Genomic DNA, 20114 nt, shown 5'->3' with positions numbered 1-20114 from the left:
CTTTCCATCAGCGACACACTGCCTCAGCTCGCTAGCAACGAAAACATTGGTCCGGAAGTCTTTAGCTTCAGCAGCGACACACTGCCTCAGCTCGCTAGCAACGAAAACGTTAGTCCAGAAGTCTTTCCATCAGCGACTCACTGCCTCAGCTCGGTAGCAACGAAAACATTGGTCCGGAAGTCTTTAGCTTCAGCAGCAACACACTGCCTCAGCTCGCTAGCAACGAAAACATTAGTCTGGAAGTCTTTAGCTTCAGCAGCGACACACTGCTTCTGCTCGCTAGCAATGAAAATGTTAGTCCGGGAGTCTTTAGCTCCAGCAGCGACACACTGCCTCAGCTCGCTAGCAACGAAAACATTAGTCCGGAAGTATTTAGCTCCACCAGAGACACACTGCCTCAGCTCGCTAGCAATGAAAACGTTAGTCCGGAAGTCTTTAGCTCCAGCAGCGACACACTGCCTCAGCTCGCTAGCAACGAATACGATAGTCCAGAAGTCTTTAGCTTCACAGCGACACACTGCCTCAGCTCGCTGGCAATGAAAACATTGGTCCGGAAGTCTTTAGCTTCAGCAGCGACACAGTGCCTCAGCTCGGTAGCAATGAAAACATTAGCCCGGGAGTCTTTAGCTCCGGCAGCGACACACTGCCTCAGCTCGCTAGCAACGAAAACGTTAGTCCGGCAGTCTTTAGCTCCAGCAGCGACACACTGCCTCAGCTCGCTAGCAATGAAAACGTTAGTCCGGAAATCTTTAGCTTCAGCAGCGACACACTGCCTCAGCTCGCTAGCAACGAAAACGTTAGTCCGGGAGTCTTTAGCTCCAGCAGCGACACACAGCCTCAGCTCGCTAGCAATGAAAACGTTAGTCCGGAAGTCTTTAGCTTCAGCAGCGACACACTGCCTCAGCTCGCTAGCAATGAAAACGTTAGTCCGGAAGTCTTTAGCTTCAGCAGCGACACACTGCCTCACCTCGCTAGCAATGAAAACGTTAGTCCAGAAGTCTTTCCAGCAGCGACACACTGCCTCACCTCGCTAGCAATGAAAACGTTAGTCCAGAAGTCTTTCCAGCAGCGACACACTGCCTCAGCTCGCTAGCAACGAAAACATTAGCTCGGGAGTCTTTAGCTCCAGCAGCGACACACTGCCTCAGCTAGCTAGCAACGAAAACGTTAGCCCGGGAGTGTTTAGCTCCAGTAGAGACACACTGCCTCATCTCGCTAGCAACGAAAGCGTTAGCCCGGGAGTCTTTAGCTCCAGCAGCGACACACTGCATCAGCTCGCTAGCAATGAAAACGTTAGTCCGGAAGTCTTTAGCTTCAGCAGCGACACACTGTCTCAGCTAGCTAGCAACGAAAACGTTAGTCCAGAAGTCTTTCCATCAGCGACACACTGCCTCAGCTCGCTAGCAACGAAAACATTGGTCCGGAAGTCTTTAGCTTCAGCAGCGACACACTGCCTCAGCTCGCTAGCAACGAAAACATTAGTCTGGAAGTCTTTAGCTTCAGCAGCGACACACTGCTTCTGCTCGCTAGCAATGAAAATGTTAGTCCGGGAGTCTTTAGCTCCAGCAGCGACACACTGCCTCAGCTCGCTAGCAACGAAAACATTAGTCCGGAAGTATTTAGCTCCACCAGAGACACACTGCCTCAGCTCGCTAGCAATGAAAACGTTAGTCCGGAAGTCTTTAGCTCCAGCAGCGACACACTGCCTCAGCTCGCTAGCAACGAATACGATAGTCCAGAAGTCTTTAGCTTCACAGCGACACACTGCCTCAGCTCGCTGGCAATGAAAACATTGGTCCGGAAGTCTTTAGCTTCAGCAGCGACACACTGCCTCAGCTCGGTAGCAATGAAAACATTAGCCCGGGAGTCTTTAGCTCCGGCAGCGACACACTGCCTCAGCTCGCTAGCAACGAAAACGTTAGTCCGGCAGTCTTTAGCTCCAGCAGCGACACACTGCCTCAGCTCGCTAGCAATGAAAACGTTAGTCCGGAAATCTTTAGCTTCAGCAGCGACACACTGCCTCAGCTCGCTAGCAACGAAAACGTTAGTCCGGGAGTCTTTAGCTCCAGCAGCGACACACAGCCTCAGCTCGCTAGCAATGAAAACGTTAGTCCGGAAGTCTTTAGCTTCAGCAGCGACACACTGCCTCACCTCGCTAGCAATGAAAACGTTAGTCCAGAAGTCTTTCCAGCAGCGACACACTGCCTCAGCTCGCTAGCAACGAAAACATTAGCTCGGGAGTCTTTAGCTCCAGCAGCGACACACTGCTTCAGCTAGCTAGCAACGAAAACGTTAGCCCGGGAGTGTTTAGCTCCAGTAGAGACACACTGCCTCATCTCGCTAGCAACGAAAGCGTTAGCCCGGGAGTCTTTAGCTCCAGCAGCGACACACTGCATCAGCTCGCTAGCAATGAAAACGTTAGTCCGGAAGTCTTTAGCTTCAGCAGCGACACACTGTCTCAGCTAGCTAGCAACGAAAACGTTAGTCCAGAAGTCTTTCCATCAGCGACACACTGCCTCAGCTCGCTAGCAACGAAAACATTGGTCCGGAAGTCTTTAGCTTCAGCAGCGACACACTGCCTCAGCTCGCTAGCAACGAAAACGTTAGTCCGGAAGTCTTTAGCTCCAGCAGCGACACACTGCCTCAGCTCGCTAGCAACGAAAACATTAGTCCGGAAGTCTTTAGCTCCACAGCGACACACTGCCTCTGCTAGCTGACAACGAAAACGTTAGTCCGGGAGACTTTAGCTGTAGCAGCGACACACTGCCTCTGCTAGCTAGCAACGACAACGTTAGTCCGGGAGTCTTTAGCTCCAGCAGCGACACACAGCCTCAGCTCGCTAGCAACGAAAACGTTAGTCCAGAAGTCTTTCCATCAGCGACACACTGCCTCAGCTCGCTAGCAACGAAAACATTGGTCCGGAAATCTTTAGCTTCAGCAGCGACACACTGCCTCAGCTCACTAGCAACGAAAACGTTAGTCCGGAAGTCTTTAGCACCAGCAGCGACACACTGCCTCACCTCGCTAGCAATGAAAACGTTAGTCCAGAAGTCTTTACAGCAGCGACACACTGCCTCAGCTCGCTAGCAATGAAAACATTAGTCCGGAAGTCTTTAGCTCCAGCAGCGACACACTGCCTCTGCTAGCTGACAACGAAAACGTTAGTCCGGGAGTCTTTAACTGTAGCAGCGACACACTGCCTCTGCTAGCTAGCAACGACATCGTTAGTCCGGGAGTCTTTAGCTCCAGCAGCGACACACAGCCTCAGCTCGCTAGCAATGAAAACGTTAGTCCGGAAGTCTTTAGCTTCAGCAGCGACACACTGCCTCACCTCGCTAGCAATGAAAACGTTATTCCAGAAGTCTTTCCAGCAGCGACACACTGCCTCAACTCGCTAGCAACGAAAACATTGGTCCGGAAGTCTTTAGCTTCAGCAGCGACACATTGCCTCAACTCGCTAGCAACGAAAACATTAGTCCGGAAGTCTTTAGCTCCAGCAGCGACACACTGCCTCTGCTAGCTGACAACGAAAACGTTAGTCCGGGAGTCTTTAGCTGTAGCAGCGACACACTGCCGCTGATAGCTAGCAACGACAATGTTAGTCCGGGAGTCTTTAGCTCCAGCAGCGACACACTGCCTCAGCTAACTAGCAACGAAAACGTTAGCCCGGGAGTCTTTAGCTCCTGTAGAGACACACTGCCTCATCTCGCTAGCAACGAAAGCGTTAGCCCGGGAGTCTTTAGCTCCAGCAGCGACACACTGCATCAGCTCGCTAGCAACGAAAACGTTAGTCCAGAAGTCTTTCCAGCAGCGACACACTGCCTCAGCTCGCTAGCAACGAAAACATTGGTCCGGAAGTCTTTAGCTTCAGCAGCGACACACTGCATCAGCTCGGTAGCAATGAAAACATTAGCCCGGGAGTCTTTAGCTCCAGCAGCGACACACTGCCTCAGCTAACTAGCAACGAAAACGTTAGCCCGGGAGTCTTTAGCTCCTGTAGAGACACACTGCCTCATCTCGTTAGCAACGAAAGCGTTAGCCCGGGAGTCTTTAGCTCCAGCAGCGACACACTGCATCAGCTCGCTAGCAACGAAAACGTTAGTCCAGAAGTCTTTCCAGCAGCGACACACTGCCTCAGCTCGCTAGCAACGAAAACATTGGTCCGGAAGTCTTTAGCTTCAGCAGCGACACACTGCATCAGCTCGGTAGCAATGAAAACATTAGCCCGGGAGTCTTTAGCTCCAGCAGCGACACACTGCCTCAGCTCGCTAGCAACGAAAACGTTAGTCCGGCAGTCTTTAGCTCCAATAGCGACACACTGCCTCAGCTCGCTAGCAATGAAAACGTTAGTCCGGAAATCTTTAGGTTCAGCAGCGACACACTGCCTCAGCTCGCTAGCAACGAAAACGTTAGTCCGGGAGTCTTTAGCTCCAGCAGCGACACACAGCCTCAGCTCGCTAGCAATGAAAACGTTAGTCCGGAAGTCTTTAGCTTCAGCAGCGACACACTGCCTCACCTCGCTAGCAATGAAAACGTTAGTCCAGAAGTCTTTCCAGCAGCGACACACTGCCTCAGCTCGCTAGCAACGAAAACATTAGCCCGGGAGTCTTTAGCTCCAGCAGCGACACACTGCCTCAGCTAGCTAGCAACGAAAACGTTAGCCCGGGAGTCTTTAGCTCCAGTAGAGACACACTGCCTCATCTCGCTAGCAACGAAAGCGTTAGCCCGGGAGTCTTTAGCTCCAGCAGCGACACACTGCATCAGCTCGCTAGCAATGAAAACGTTAGTCCGGAAGTCTTTAGCTTCAGCAGCGACACACTGTCTCAGCTAGCTAGCAACGAAAACGTTAGTCCAGAAGTCTTTCCATCAGCGACACACTGCCTCAGCTCGCTAGCAACGAAAACATTGGTCCGGAAGTCTTTAGCTTCAGCAGCGACACACTGCCTCAGCTCGCTAGCAACGAAAACGTTAGTCCAGAAGTCTTTCCATCAGCGACTCACTGCCTCAGCTCGGTAGCAACGAAAACATTGGTCCGGAAGTCTTTAGCTTCAGCAGCAACACACTGCCTCAGCTCGCTAGCAACGAAAACATTAGTCTGGAAGTCTTTAGCTTCAGCAGCGACACACTGCTTCTGCTCGCTAGCAATGAAAATGTTAGTCCGGGAGTCTTTAGCTCCAGCAGCGACACACTGCCTCAGCTCGCTAGCAACGAAAACATTAGTCCGGAAGTATTTAGCTCCACCAGAGACACACTGCCTCAGCTCGCTAGCAATGAAAACGTTAGTCCGGAAGTCTTTAGCTCCAGCAGCGACACACTGCCTCAGCTCGCTAGCAACGAATACGATAGTCCAGAAGTCTTTAGCTTCACAGCGACACACTGCCTCAGCTCGCTGGCAATGAAAACATTGGTCCGGAAGTCTTTAGCTTCAGCAGCGACACAGTGCCTCAGCTCGGTAGCAATGAAAACATTAGCCCGGGAGTCTTTAGCTCCGGCAGCGACACACTGCCTCAGCTCGCTAGCAACGAAAACGTTAGTCCGGCAGTCTTTAGCTCCAGCAGCGACACACTGCCTCAGCTCGCTAGCAATGAAAACGTTAGTCCGGAAATCTTTAGCTTCAGCAGCGACACACTGCCTCAGCTCGTTAGCAACGAAAACGTTAGTCCGGGAGTCTTTAGCTCCAGCAGCGACACACAGCCTCAGCTCGCTAGCAATGAAAACGTTAGTCCGGAAGTCTTTAGCTTCAGCAGCGACACACTGCCTCAGCTCGCTAGCAATGAAAACGTTAGTCCGGAAGTCTTTAGCTTCAGCAGCGACACACTGCCTCACCTCGCTAGCAATGAAAACGTTAGTCCAGAAGTCTTTCCAGCAGCGACACACTGCCTCACCTCGCTAGCAATGAAAACGTTAGTCCAGAAGTCTTTCCAGCAGCGACACACTGCCTCAGCTCGCTAGCAACGAAAACATTAGCTCGGGAGTCTTTAGCTCCAGCAGCGACACACTGCCTCAGCTAGCTAGCAACGAAAACGTTAGCCCGGGAGTGTTTAGCTCCAGTAGAGACACACTGCCTCATCTCGCTAGCAACGAAAGCGTTAGCCCGGGAGTCTTTAGCTCCAGCAGCGACACACTGCATCAGCTCGCTAGCAATGAAAACGTTAGTCCGGAAGTCTTTAGCTTCAGCAGCGACACACTGTCTCAGCTAGCTAGCAACGAAAACGTTAGTCCAGAAGTCTTTCCATCAGCGACACACTGCCTCAGCTCGCTAGCAACGAAAACATTGGTCCGGAAGTCTTTAGCTTCAGCAGCGACACACTGCCTCAGCTCGCTAGCAACGAAAACATTAGTCTGGAAGTCTTTAGCTTCAGCAGCGACACACTGCTTCTGCTCGCTAGCAATGAAAATGTTAGTCCGGGAGTCTTTAGCTCCAGCAGCGACACACTGCCTCAGCTCGCTAGCAACGAAAACATTAGTCCGGAAGTATTTAGCTCCACCAGAGACACACTGCCTCAGCTCGCTAGCAATGAAAACGTTAGTCCGGAAGTCTTTAGCTCCAGCAGCGACACACTGCCTCAGCTCGCTAGCAACGAATACGATAGTCCAGAAGTCTTTAGCTTCACAGCGACACACTGCCTCAGCTCGCTGGCAATGAAAACATTGGTCCGGAAGTCTTTAGCTTCAGCAGCGACACACTGCCTCAGCTCGGTAGCAATGAAAACATTAGCCCGGGAGTCTTTAGCTCCGGCAGCGACACACTGCCTCAGCTCGCTAGCAACGAAAACGTTAGTCCGGCAGTCTTTAGCTCCAGCAGCGACACACTGCCTCAGCTCGCTAGCAATGAAAACGTTAGTCCGGAAATCTTTAGCTTCAGCAGCGACACACTGCCTCACCTCACTAGCAACGAAAACGTTAGTCCGGGAGTCTTTAGCTCCAGCAGCGACACACAGCCTCAGCTCGCTAGCAATGAAAACGTTAGTCCGGAAGTCTTTAGCTTCAGCAGCGACACACTGCCTCACCTCGCTAGCAATGAAAACGTTAGTCCAGAAGTCTTTCCAGCAGCGACACACTGCCTCAGCTCGCTAGCAACGAAAACATTAGCTCGGGAGTCTTTAGCTCCAGCAGCGACACACTGCCTCAGCTAGCTAGCAACGAAAACGTTAGCCCGGGAGTGTTTAGCTCCAGTAGAGACACACTGCCTCATCTCGCTAGCAACGAAAGCGTTAGCCCGGGAGTCTTTAGCTCCAGCAGCGACACACTGCATCAGCTCGCTAGCAATGAAAACGTTAGTCCGGAAGTCTTTAGCTTCAGCAGCGACACACTGTCTCAGCTAGCTAGCAACGAAAACGTTAGTCCAGAAGTCTTTCCATCAGCGACACACTGCCTCAGCTCGCTAGCAACGAAAACATTGGTCCGGAAGTCTTTAGCTTCAGCAGCGACACACTGCCTCAGCTCGCTAGCAACGAAAACGTTAGTCCGGAAGTCTTTAGCTCCAGCAGCGACACACTGCCTCAGCTCGCTAGCAACGAAAACATTAGTCCGGAAGTCTTTAGCTCCACAGCGACACACTGCCTCTGCTAGCTGACAACGAAAACGTTATTCCGGGAGTCTTTAGCTGTAGCAGCGACACACTGCCTCTGCTAGCTAGCAACGACAACGTTAGTCCGGGAGTCTTTAGCTCCAGCAGCGACACACAGCCTCAGCTCGCTAGCAACGAAAACGTTAGTCCAGAAGTCTTTCCATCAGCGACACACTGCCTCAGCTCGCTAGCAACGAAAACATTGGTCCGGAAATCTTTAGCTTCAGCAGCGACACACTGCCTCAGCTCACTAGCAACGAAAACGTTAGTCCGGAAGTCTTTAGCTTCAGCAGCGACACACTGCATCAGCTCGGTAGCAATGAAAACATTAGCCCGGGAGTCTTTAGCTCCAGCAGCGACACACTGCCTCAGCTAACTAGCAACGAAAACGTTAGCCCGGGAGTCTTTAGCTCCTGTAGAGACACACTGCCTCATCTCGTTAGCAACGAAAGCGTTAGCCCGGGAGTCTTTAGCTCCAGCAGCGACACACTGCATCAGCTCGCTAGCAACGAAAACGTTAGTCCAGAAGTCTTTCCAGCAGCGACACACTGCCTCAGCTCGCTAGCAACGAAAACATTGGTCCGGAAGTCTTTAGCTTCAGCAGCGACACACTGCATCAGCTCGGTAGCAATGAAAACATTAGCCCGGGAGTCTTTAGCTCCAGCAGCGACACACTGCCTCAGCTCGCTAGCAACGAAAACGTTAGTCCGGCAGTCTTTAGCTCCAATAGCGACACACTGCCTCAGCTCGCTAGCAATGAAAACGTTAGTCCGGAAATCTTTAGGTTCAGCAGCGACACACTGCCTCAGCTCGCTAGCAACGAAAACGTTAGTCCGGGAGTCTTTAGCTCCAGCAGCGACACACAGCCTCAGCTCGCTAGCAATGAAAACGTTAGTCCGGAAGTCTTTAGCTTCAGCAGCGACACACTGCCTCACCTCGCTAGCAATGAAAACGTTAGTCCAGAAGTCTTTCCAGCAGCGACACACTGCCTCAGCTCGCTAGCAACGAAAACATTAGCCCGGGAGTCTTTAGCTCCAGCAGCGACACACTGCCTCAGCTAGCTAGCAACGAAAACGTTAGCCCGGGAGTCTTTAGCTCCAGTAGAGACACACTGCCTCATCTCGCTAGCAACGAAAGCGTTAGCCCGGGAGTCTTTAGCTCCAGCAGCGACACACTGCATCAGCTCACTAGCAATGAAAACGTTAGTCCGGAAGTCTTTAGCTTCAGCAGCGACACACTGTCTCAGCTCGCTAGCAACGAAAACGTTAGTCCGGAAGTCTTTAGCTTCAGCAGCGACACACTGTCTCAGCTCGCTAGCAACGAAAACGTTAGTCCAGAAGTCTTTCCATCAGCGACACACTGCCTCAGCTAACTAGCAACGAAAACGTTAGCCCGGGAGTCTTTAGCTCCTGTAGAGACACACTGCCTCATCTCGCTAGCAACGAAAGCGTTAGCCCGGGAGTCTTTAGCTCCAGCAGCGACACACTGCATCAGCTCGCTAGCAACGAAAACGTTAGTCAAGAAGTCTTTCCAGCAGCGACACACTGCCTCAGCTCGCTAGCAACGAAAACATTGGTCCGGAAGTCTTTAGCTTCAGCAGCGACACACTGCATCAGCTCGGTAGCAATGAAAACATTAGCCCGGGAGTCTTTAGCTCCAGCAGCGACACACTGCCTCAGCTCGCTAGCAACGAAAACGTTAGTCCGGCAGTCTTTAGCTCCAATAGCGACACACTGCCTCAGCTCGCTAGCAATGAAAACGTTAGTCCGGAAATCTTTAGGTTCAGCAGCGACACACTGCCTCAGCTCGCTAGCAACGAAAACGTTAGTCCGGGAGTCTTTAGCTCCAGCAGCGACACACAGCCTCAGCTCGCTAGCAATGAAAACGTTAGTCCGGAAGTCTTTAGCTTCAGCAGCGACACACTGCCTCACCTCGCTAGCAATGAAAACGTTAGTCCAGAAGTCTTTCCAGCAGCGACACACTGCCTCAGCTCGCTAGCAACGAAAACATTAGCCCGGGAGTCTTTAGCTCCAGCAGCGACACACTGCCTCAGCTAGCTAGCAACGAAAACGTTAGCCCGGGAGTCTTTAGCTCCAGTAGAGACACACTGCCTCATCTCGCTAGCAACGAAAGCGTTAGCCCGGGAGTCTTTAGCTCCAGCAGCGACACACTGCATCAGCTCGCTAGCAATGAAAACGTTAGTCCGGAAGTCTTTAGCTTCAGCAGCGACACACTGTCTCAGCTCGCTAGCAACGAAAACGTTAGTCCAGAAGTCTTTCCATCAGCGACACACTGCCTCAGCTCGCTAGCAACGAAAACATTGGTCCGGAAGTCTTTAGCTTCAGCAGCGACACACTGCCTCAGCTCGCTAGCAATGAAAACGTTAGTCCGGAAGTCTTTAGCTTCAGCAGCGACACACTGCCTCAGCTCGCTAGCAACGAAAACATTAGTCCGGAAGTCTTTAGCTCCAGCAGCGACACACTGCCTCTGCTAGCTGACAACGAAAACGTTAGCCCGGGAGTCTTTAGCTCCAGCAGCGACACACTGCATCAGCTCGCTAGCAATGAAAACGTTAGTCCGGAAGTCTTTAGCTTCAGCAGCGACACACTGTCTCAGCTCGCTAGCAACGAAAACGTTAGTCCAGAAGTCTTTCCATCAGCGACACACTGCCTCAGCTCGCTAGCAACGAAAACATTGGTCCGGAAGTCTTTAGCTTCAGCAGCGACACACTGCCTCAGCTCGCTAGCAATGAAAACGTTAGTCCGGAAGTCTTTAGCTTCAGCAGCGACACACTGCCTCAGCTCGCTAGCAACGAAAACATTAGTCCGGAAGTCTTTAGCTCCAGCAGCGACACACTGCCTCTGCTAGCTGACAACGAAAACGTTAGTCCGGGAGTCTTTAGCTGTAGCAGCGACACACTGCCTCTGCTAGCTAGCAACGACAACGTTATTCCGGGAGTCTTAAGCTGCAGCAGCGACACACTGCCTCAGCTCGCTAGCAACGAAAACATTGGTCCGGAAGTCTTTAGCTTCAGCAGCGACACACTGCCTCAGCTCGCTAGCAACAAATACGATAGTCCAGAAGTCTTTAGCTTCAGCAGCGACACACTGCCTCAGCTCGCTAGCAACGAAAACATTAGTCCGGAAGTCTTTAACTTCAGCAGCGACACACTGCCTCAGCTCGGTAGCAACAAAACCATTAGTCCGGAAGTCTTTAGCTCCAGCAGCGACACACTGCCTCAGCTCGCTAGCAATGAAAACGTTAGTCCAGAAGTCTTTAGCTTCAGCAGCGACACACAGCCTCAGCTCGCTAGCAATGAAAACGTTAGTCCGGAAGTCTTTAGCTTCAGCAGCGACACACTGCCTCACCTCGCTAGCAATGAAAACGTTAGTCCAGAAGTCTTTCCAGCAGCGACATACTGCCTCAGCTCGCTAGCAACGAAAACATTAGCCCGGGAGTCTTTAGCTCCAGCAGCGACACACTGCCTCAGCTAGCTAGCAACGAAAACGTTAGCCCGGGAGTCTTTAGCTCCAGTAGAGACACACTGCCTCATCTCGCTAGCAACGAAAGCGTTAGCCCGGGAGTCTTTAGCTCCAGCAGCGACACACTGCATCAGCTCGCTAGCAATGAAAACGTTAGTCCGGAAGTCTTTAGCTTCAGCAGCGACACACTGTCTCAGCTCGCTAGCAACGAAAACGTTAGTCCAGAAGTCTTTCCATCAGCGACACACTGCCTCAGCTCGCTAGCAACGAAAACATTGGTCCGGAAGTCTTTAGCTTCAGCAGCGACACACTGCCTCAGCTCGCTAGCAACGAAAACGTTAGTCCGGAAGTCTTTAGCTTCAGCAGCGACACACTGCCTCAGCTCGCTAGCAATGAAAACATTAGTCCGGAAGTCTTTAGCTCCAGCAGCGACACACTGCCTCTGCTAGCTGACAACGAAAACGTTAGTCCGGGAGTCTTTAGCTGTAGCAGCGACACACTGCCTCTGCTAGCTAAAAAACGACAACGTTAGTCCGGGAGTCTTAAGCTGCAGCAGCGACACACTGCCTCAGCTCGCTAGCAACGAAAACATTGGTCCGGAAGTCTTTAGCTTCAGCAGCGACACACTGCCTCAGCTCGCTAGCAACGAAAACATTAGTCCGGAAGTCTTTAACTTCAGCAGCGACACACTGCCTCAGCTCGGTAGCAACAAAACCATTAGTCCAGAAGTCTTTAGCTCCAGCAGCGACATACTGCCTCTGCTAGCTGGCAACGAAAACGTTAGTCCGGGAGTCTTTAGCTGTAGCAGCGACACACTGCCTCTGCTAGCTAGCAACGTAAACGTTATCCGGGAGTCTTAAGCTGCAGCAGCGACACACTGCCTCAGCTAGATAGCAAAGAAAACGTTAGCCCGGGAGTCTTTAGCTCCAGCAGCGACACACTGCCTCAGCTCGCTAGCAATGAAAACGTTAGTCTGGAAGTCTTTAGCTTCAGCAGCGACACACTGTCTCAGCTCGCTAGCAATGAAAACGTTAGTCAGGAAGTCTTTAGCTCCAGCAGCGACACACTGCCTCAGCTCGCTAGCAACGAAAACGTTAGTCTGGAAGTCTGTAGCTCCAGCAGCGACACACTGTCTCAGCTAGCTAGCAACGACAACGTTAGTCCGGGATTCCTTAGCTGCAGCAGCGACACACTGCCTCAGCTAGATAGCAACGAAAACGTTAGCCCGGGAGTCTTTAGCTCCAGCAGCGACACACTGCCTCACCTCGCTAGCAATGAAAACGTTAGTCTGTAAGTCTTTAGCTTCAGCAGCGACACACTGTCTCAGCTCGCTAGCAACAAAACCATTAGTCCGGAAGTCTTTAGCTCCAGCAGCGACACACTGCCTCAGCTCGCTAGCAATGAAAACGTTAGTCCAGAAGTCTTTAGCTTCAGCAGCGACACACTGCCTCAGCTCGATAGCAACGAATACGATAGTCCAGAAGTCTTTAGCTTCAGCAGCGACACAATGCCTCAGCTCGCTAGCAACGAAAACATTGGTCCGGAAGTCTTTAGCTTCAGCAGCGACACACTGCCTCAGCTCGGTAGCAATGAAAACATTAGCCCGGGAGTCTTTAGCTCCAGCAGCGACACACTGCCTCAGCTCGCTAGCAACGAAAACGTTAGTCCGGGAGTCTTTAGCTCCAGCAGCGACACACAGCCTCAGCTCGCTAGCAATGAAAACGTTAGTCCGGAAGTCTTTAGCTTCAGCAGCGACACACTGCCTCACCTCGCTAGCAATGAAAACGTTAGTCCAGAAGTCTTTCCAGCAGCGACATACTGCCTCAGCTCGCTAGCAACGAAAACATTAGCCCGGGAGTCTTTAGCTCCAGCAGCGACACACTGCCTCAGCTAGCTAGCAACGAAAACGTTAGCCCGGGAGTCTTTAGCTCCAGTAGAGACACACTGCCTCATCTCGCTAGCAACGAAAGCGTTAGCCCGGGAGTCTTTAGCTCCAGCAGCGACACACTGCATCAGCTCGCTAGCAATGAAAACGTTAGTCCGGAAGTCTTTAGCTTCAGCAGCGACACACTGTCTCAGCTCGCTAGCAACGAAAACGTTAGTCCAGAAGTCTTTCCATCAGCGACACACTGCCTCAGCTCGCTAGCAACGAAAACATTGGTCCGGAAGTCTTTAGCTTCAGCAGCGACACACTGCCTCAGCTCGCTAGCAACGAAAACGTTAGTCCGGAAGTCTTTAGCTTCAGCAGCGACACACTGCCTCAGCTCGCTAGCAATGAAAACATTAGTCCGGAAGTCTTTAGCTCCAGCAGCGACACACTGCCTCTGCTAGCTGACAACGAAAACGTTAGTCCGGGAGTCTTTAGCTGTAGCAGCGACACACTGCCTCTGCTAGCTAAAAAACGACAACGTTAGTCCGGGAGTCTTAAGCTGCAGCAGCGACACACTGCCTCAGCTCGCTAGCAACGAAAACATTGGTCCGGAAGTCTTTAGCTTCAGCAGCGACACACTGCCTCAGCTCGCTAGCAACGAAAACATTAGTCCGGAAGTCTTTAACTTCAGCAGCGACACACTGCCTCAGCTCGGTAGCAACAAAACCATTAGTCCGGAAGTCTTTAGCTCCAGCAGCGACATACTGCCTCTGCTAGCTGGCAACGAAAACGTTAGTCCGGGAGTCTTTAGCTGTAGCAGCGACACACTGCCTCTGCTAGCTAGCAACGTAAACGTTATCCGGGAGTCTTAAGCTGCAGCAGCGACACACTGCCTCAGCTAGATAGCAAAGAAAACGTTAGCCCGGGAGTCTTTAGCTCCAGCAGCGACACACTGCCTCAGCTCGCTAGCAATGAAAACGTTAGTCTGGAAGTCTTTAGCTTCAGCAGCGACACACTGTCTCAGCTCGCTAGCAATGAAAACGTTAGTCAGGAAGTCTTTAGCTCCAGCAGCGACACACTGCCTCAGCTCGCTAGCAACGAAAACGTTAGTCTGGAAGTCTGTAGCTCCAGCAGCGACACACTGTCTCAGCTAGCTAGCAACGACAACGTTAGTCCGGGATTCCTTAGCTGCAGCAGCGACACACTGCCTCAGCTAGATAGCAACGAAAACGTTAGCCCGGGAGTCTTTAGCTCCAGCAGCGACACACTGCCTCACCTCGCTAGCAATGAAAACGTTAGTCTGTAAGTCTTTAGCTTCAGCAGCGACACACTGTCTCAGCTCGCTAGCAACGAAAACGTTAGTCCAGAAGTCTTTCCATCAGCGACACACTGCCTCAGCTGGCTAGCAACGAAAACATTGGTCCGGAAGTCTTTAGCTTCAGCAGCGACACACTGCCTCAGCTCACTAGCAACGAAAACGTTAGTCCGGAAGTATTTAGCTCCAGCAGCGACACACTGCCTCTGCTCGCTAGCTACAAAAAAATTAGTCCGGAAGTCTTTAGCTCCAGCAGCGACACACTGCCTCAGCTCGCTAGCAACGAAAACATTAGTCCGGAAGTCTTTAGCTTCAGCAGCGACACACTGCCTCAGCTCGCTAGCAATGAAAACATTAGCCCGGGAGTCTTTAGCTCCAGCAGCGACACACTGCCTCAGCTCGCTAGCAATGAAAACGTTAGTCTGGAAGTCTTTAGCTTCAGCAGCGACACACTGCCTCAGCTCGCTAGCAACAAATACGATAGTCCAGAAGTCTTTAGCTTCAGCAGCGACACACTGCCTCAGCTCGCTAGCAACGAAAACATTAGTCCGGAAGTCTTTAGCTTCAGCAGCGACACACTGCCTCAGCTCGGTAGCAACAAAAACATTAGTCCGGAAGTCTTTAGCTCCAGCAGCGACACACTGCCTCTGCTAGCTGGCAACGAAAACGTTAGTCCGGGAGTCTTTAGCTGTAGCAGCGACACACTGCCTCTTCTAGCTAGCAACGACAACGTTAGTCCGGGAGTCATAAGCTTCAGCAGCGACACACTGCCTCAGCTAGATAGCAACGAAAAAGTTAGCCCGGGAGTCTTTAGCTCCAGCAGCGACACACTGCCTCAGCTCGCTAGCAACGAAAACGTTAGTCCAGAAGTCTTTCCATCAGCGACTCACTGCCTCAGCTCGCTAGCAACGAAAACATTGGTCCGGAAGTCTTTAGCTTCAGCAGCAACACACTGCCTCAGCTCGCTAGCAACGAAAACATTAGTCTGGAAGTCTTTAGCTTCAGCAGCGACACACTGCTTCTGCTCGCTAGCAATGAAAATGTTAGTCCGGGAGTCTTTAGCTCCAGCAGCGACACACTGCCTCAGCTCGCTAGCAACGAAAACATTAGTCCGGAAGTATTTAGCTCCACCAGAGACACACTGCCTCAGCTCGCTATCAATGAAAACGTTAGTCCGGAAGTCTTTAGCTCCAGCAGCGACACACTGCCTCAGCTCGCTAGCAACGAATACGATAGTCCAGAAGTCTTTAGCTTCACAGCGACACACTGCCTCAGCTCGCTGGCAATGAAAACATTGGTCCGGAAGTCTTTAGCTTCAGCAGCGACACACTGCCTCAGCTCGGTAGCAATGAAAACATTAGCCCGGGAGTCTTTAGCTCCGGCAGCGACACACTGCCTCAGCTCGCTAGCAACGAAAACGTTAGTCCGGCAGTCTTTAGCTCCAGCAGCGACACACTGCCTCAGCTCGCTAGCAATGAAAACGTTAGTCCGGAAATCTTTAGCTTCAGCAGCGACACACTGCCTCAGCTCGCTAGCAACGAAAACGTTAGTCCGGGAGTCTTTAGCTCCAGCAGCGACACACTGCCTCAGCTCGCTAGCAACGAAAACATTAGCCCGGGAGTCTTTAGCTCCAGCAGCGACACACTGCCTCAGCTAGCTAGCAACGAAAACGTTAGCCCGGGAGTCTTTAGCTCCAGTAGAGACACACTGCCTCATCTCGCTAGCAACGAAAGCGTTAGCCCGGGAGTCTTTAGCTCCAGCAGCGACACACTGCACCAGCTCGCTAGCAATGAAAACGTTAGTCCGGAAGTCTTTAGCTTCAGCAGCGACACACTGTCTCAGCTCGCTAGCAACGAAAACGTTAGTCCAGAAGTCTTTCCATCAGCGACACACTGCCTCAGCTCGCTAGCAACGAAAACATTGGTCCGGAAGTCTTTAGCTTCAGCAGCGACACACTGCCTCAGCTCGCTAGCAACGAAAACGTTAGTCCGGAAGTCTTTAGCTTCAGCAGCGACACACTGCCTCAGCTCGCTAGCAACGAAAACATTAGTCCGGAAGTCTTTAGCTCCAGCAGCGACACACTGCCTCTGCTAGCTGACAACGAAAACGTTAGTCCGGGAGTCTTTAGCTGTAGCAGCGACACACTGCCTCTGCTAGCTAGCAACGACAACGTTAGTCCGGGAGTCTTAAGCTGCAGCAGCGACACACTGCCTCAGCTCGCTAGCAACGAAAACATTGGTCCGGAAGTGTTTAGCTTCAGCAGCGACACACTGCCTCAGCTCGCTAGCAACGAAAACATTAGTCCGGAAGTCTTTAACTTCAGCAGCGACACACTGCCTCAGCTCGGTAGCAACAAAACCATTAGTCCGGAAGTCTTTAGCTCCAGCAGCGACATACTGCCTCTGCTAGCTGGCAACGAAAACGTTAGTCCGGGAGTCTTTAGCTGTAGCAGCGACACACTGCCTCTGCTAGCTAGCAATGAAAACGTTAGTCTGGAAGTCTTTAGCTTCAGCAGCGACACACTGTCTCAGCTCGCTAGCAATGAAAACGTTAGTCAGGAAGTCTTTAGCTCCAGCAGCGACACACTGCCTCAGCTCGCTAGCAACGAAAACGTTAGTCCGGAAGTCTGTAGCTCCAGCAGCGACACACTGTCTCAGCTAGCTAGCAACGACAACGTTAGTCCGGGATTCCTTAGCTGCAGCAGCGACACACTGCCTCAGCTAGATAGCAACGAAAACGTTAGCCCGGGAGTCTTTAGCTCCAGCAGCGACACACTGCCTCACCTCGCTAGCAATGAAAACGTTAGTCTGTAAGTCTTTAGCTTCAGCAGCGACACACTGTCTCAGCTCGCTAGCAACGAAAACGTTAGTCCAGAAGTCTTTCCATCAGCGACACACTGCCTCAGCTGGCTAGCAACGAAAACATTGGTCCGGAAGTCTTTAGCTTCAGCAGCGACACACTGCCTCAGCTCACTAGCAACGAAAACGTTAGTCCGGAAGTATTTAGCTCCAGCAGCGACACACTGCCTCTGCTCGCTAGCTACAAAAAAAATTAGTCCGGAAGTCTTTACCTCCAGCAGCGACACACTGCCTCAGCTCGCTAGCAACGAAAACATTAGTCCGGAAGTCTTTAGCTTCAGCAGCGACACACTGCCTCAGCTCGCTAGCAATGAAAACATTAGCCCGGGAGTCTTTAGCTCCAGCAGCGACACACTGCCTCAGCTCGCTAGCAATGAAAACGTTAGTCTGGAAGTCTTTAGCTTCAGCAGCGACACACTGCCTCAGCTCGCTAGCAACAAATACGATAGTCCAGAAGTCTTTAGCTTCAGCAGCGACACACTGCCTCAGCTCGCTAGCAACGAAAACATTAGTCCGGAAGTCTTTAGCTTCAACAGCGACACACTGCCTCAGCTCGGTAGCAACAAAAACATTAGTCCGGAAGTCTTTAGCTCCAGCAGCGACACACTGCCTCTGCTAGCTGGCAACGAAAACGTTAGTCCGGGAGTCTTTAGCTGTAGCAGCGACACACTGCCTCTTCTAGCTAGCAACGACAACGTTAGTCCGGGAGTCATAAGCTTCAGCAGCGACACACTGCCTCAGCTAGATAGCAACGAAAAAGTTAGCCCGGGAGTCTTTAGCTCCAGCAGCGACACACTGCCTCAGCTCGCTAGCAACGAAAACGTTAGTCCAGAAGTCTTTCCATCAGCGACTCACTGCCTCAGCTCGGTAGCAACGAAAACATTGGTCCGGAAGTCTTTAGCTTCAGCAGCAACACACTGCCTCAGCTCGCTAGCAACGAAAACATTAGTCTGGAAGTCTTTAGCTTCAGCAGCGACACACTGCTTCTGCTCGCTAGCAATGAAAATGTTAGTCCGGGAGTCTTTAGCTCCAGCAGCGACACACTGCCTCAGCTCGCTAGCAACGAAAACATTAGTCCGGAAGTATTTAGCTCCACCAGAGACACACTGCCTCAGCTCGCTATCAATGAAAACGTTAGTCCGGAAGTCTTTAGCTCCAGCAGCGACACACTGCCTCAGCTCGCTAGCAACGAATACGATAGTCCAGAAGTCTTTAGCTTCACAGCGACACACTGCCTCAGCTCGCTGGCAATGAAAACATTGGTCCGGAAGTCTTTAGCTTCAGCAGCGACACACTGCCTCAGCTCGCTAGCAACGAAAACGTTAGTCCGGCAGTCTTTAGCTCCAGCAGCGACACACTGCCTCAGCTCGCTAGCAATGAAAACGTTAGTCCGGAAATCTTTAGCTTCAGCAGCGACACACTGCCTCAGCTCGCTAGCAACGAAAACGTTAGTCCGGGAGTCTTTAGCTCCAGCAGCGACACACTGCCTCAGCTCGCTAGCAACGAAAACATTAGCCCGGGAGTCTTTAGCTCCAGCAGCGACACACTGCCTCAGCTAGCTAGCAACGAAAACGTTAGCCCGGGAGTCTTTAGCTCCAGTAGAGACACACTGCCTCATCTCGCTAGCAACGAAAGCGTTAGCCCGGGAGTCTTTAGCTCCAGCAGCGACACACTGCACCAGCTCGCTAGCAATGAAAACGTTAGTCCGGAAGTCTTTAGCTTCAGCAGCGACACACTGTCTCAGCTCGCTAGCAACGAAAACGTTAGTCCAGAAGTCTTTCCATCAGCGACACACTGCCTCAGCTCGCTAGCAACGAAAACATTGGTCCGGAAGTCTTTAGCTTCAGCAGCGACACACTGCCTCAGCTCGCTAGCAACGAAAACGTTAGTCCGGAAGTCTTTAGCTTCAGCAGCGACACACTGCCTCAGCTCGCTAGCAACGAAAACATTAGTCCGGAAGTCTTTAGCTCCAGCAGCGACACACTGCCTCTGCTAGCTGACAACGAAAACGTTAGTCCGGGAGTCTTTAGCTGTAGCAGCGACACACTGCCTCTGCTAGCTAGCAACGACAACGTTAGTCCGGGAGTCTTAAGCTGCAGCAGCGACACACTGCCTCAGCTCGCTAGCAACGAAAACATTGGTCCGGAAGTGTTTAGCTTCAGCAGCGACACACTGCCTCAGCTCGCTAGCAACGAAAACATTAGTCCGGAAGTCTTTAACTTCAGCAGCGACACACTGCCTCAGCTCGGTAGCAACAAAACCATTAGTCCGGAAGTCTTTAGCTCCAGCAGCGACATACTGCCTCTGCTAGCTGGCAACGAAAACGTTAGTCCGGGAGTCTTTAGCTGTAGCAGCGACACACTGCCTCTGCTAGCTAGCAATGAAAACGTTAGTCTGGAAGTCTTTAGCTTCAGCAGCGACACACTGTCTCAGCTCGCTAGCAATGAAAACGTTAGTCAGGAAGTCTTTAGCTCCAGCAGCGACACACTGCCTCAGCTCGCTAGCAACGAAAACGTTAGTCCGGAAGTCTGTAGCTCCAGCAGCGACACACTGTCTCAGCTAGCTAGCAACGACAACGTTAGTCCGGGATTCCTTAGCTGCAGCAGCGACACACTGCCTCAGCTAGATAGCAACGAAAACGTTAGCCCGGGAGTCTTTAGCTCCAGCAGCGACACACTGCCTCACCTCGCTAGCAATGAAAACGTTAGTCTGTAAGTCTTTAGCTTCAGCAGCGACACACTGTCTCAGCTCGCTAGCAACGAAAACGTTAGTCCAGAAGTCTTTCCATCAGCGACACACTGCCTCAGCTGGCTAGCAACGAAAACATTGGTCCGGAAGTCTTTAGCTTCAGCAGCGACACACTGCCTCAGCTCACTAGCAACGAAAACGTTAGTCCGGAAGTATTTAGCTCCAGCAGCGACACACTGCCTCTGCTCGCTAGCTACAAAAAAAATTAGTCCGGAAGTCTTTAGCTCCAGCAGCGACACACTGCCTCAGCTCGCTAGCAACGAAAACATTA

This window comes from Lampris incognitus, chromosome 1 (assembly GCF_029633865.1).
Source record: "Lampris incognitus isolate fLamInc1 chromosome 1, fLamInc1.hap2, whole genome shotgun sequence".
NCBI lineage: Eukaryota > Metazoa > Chordata > Actinopteri > Lampriformes > Lampridae > Lampris > Lampris incognitus.
Note: the sequence above shows the minus strand (reverse complement) of the source record.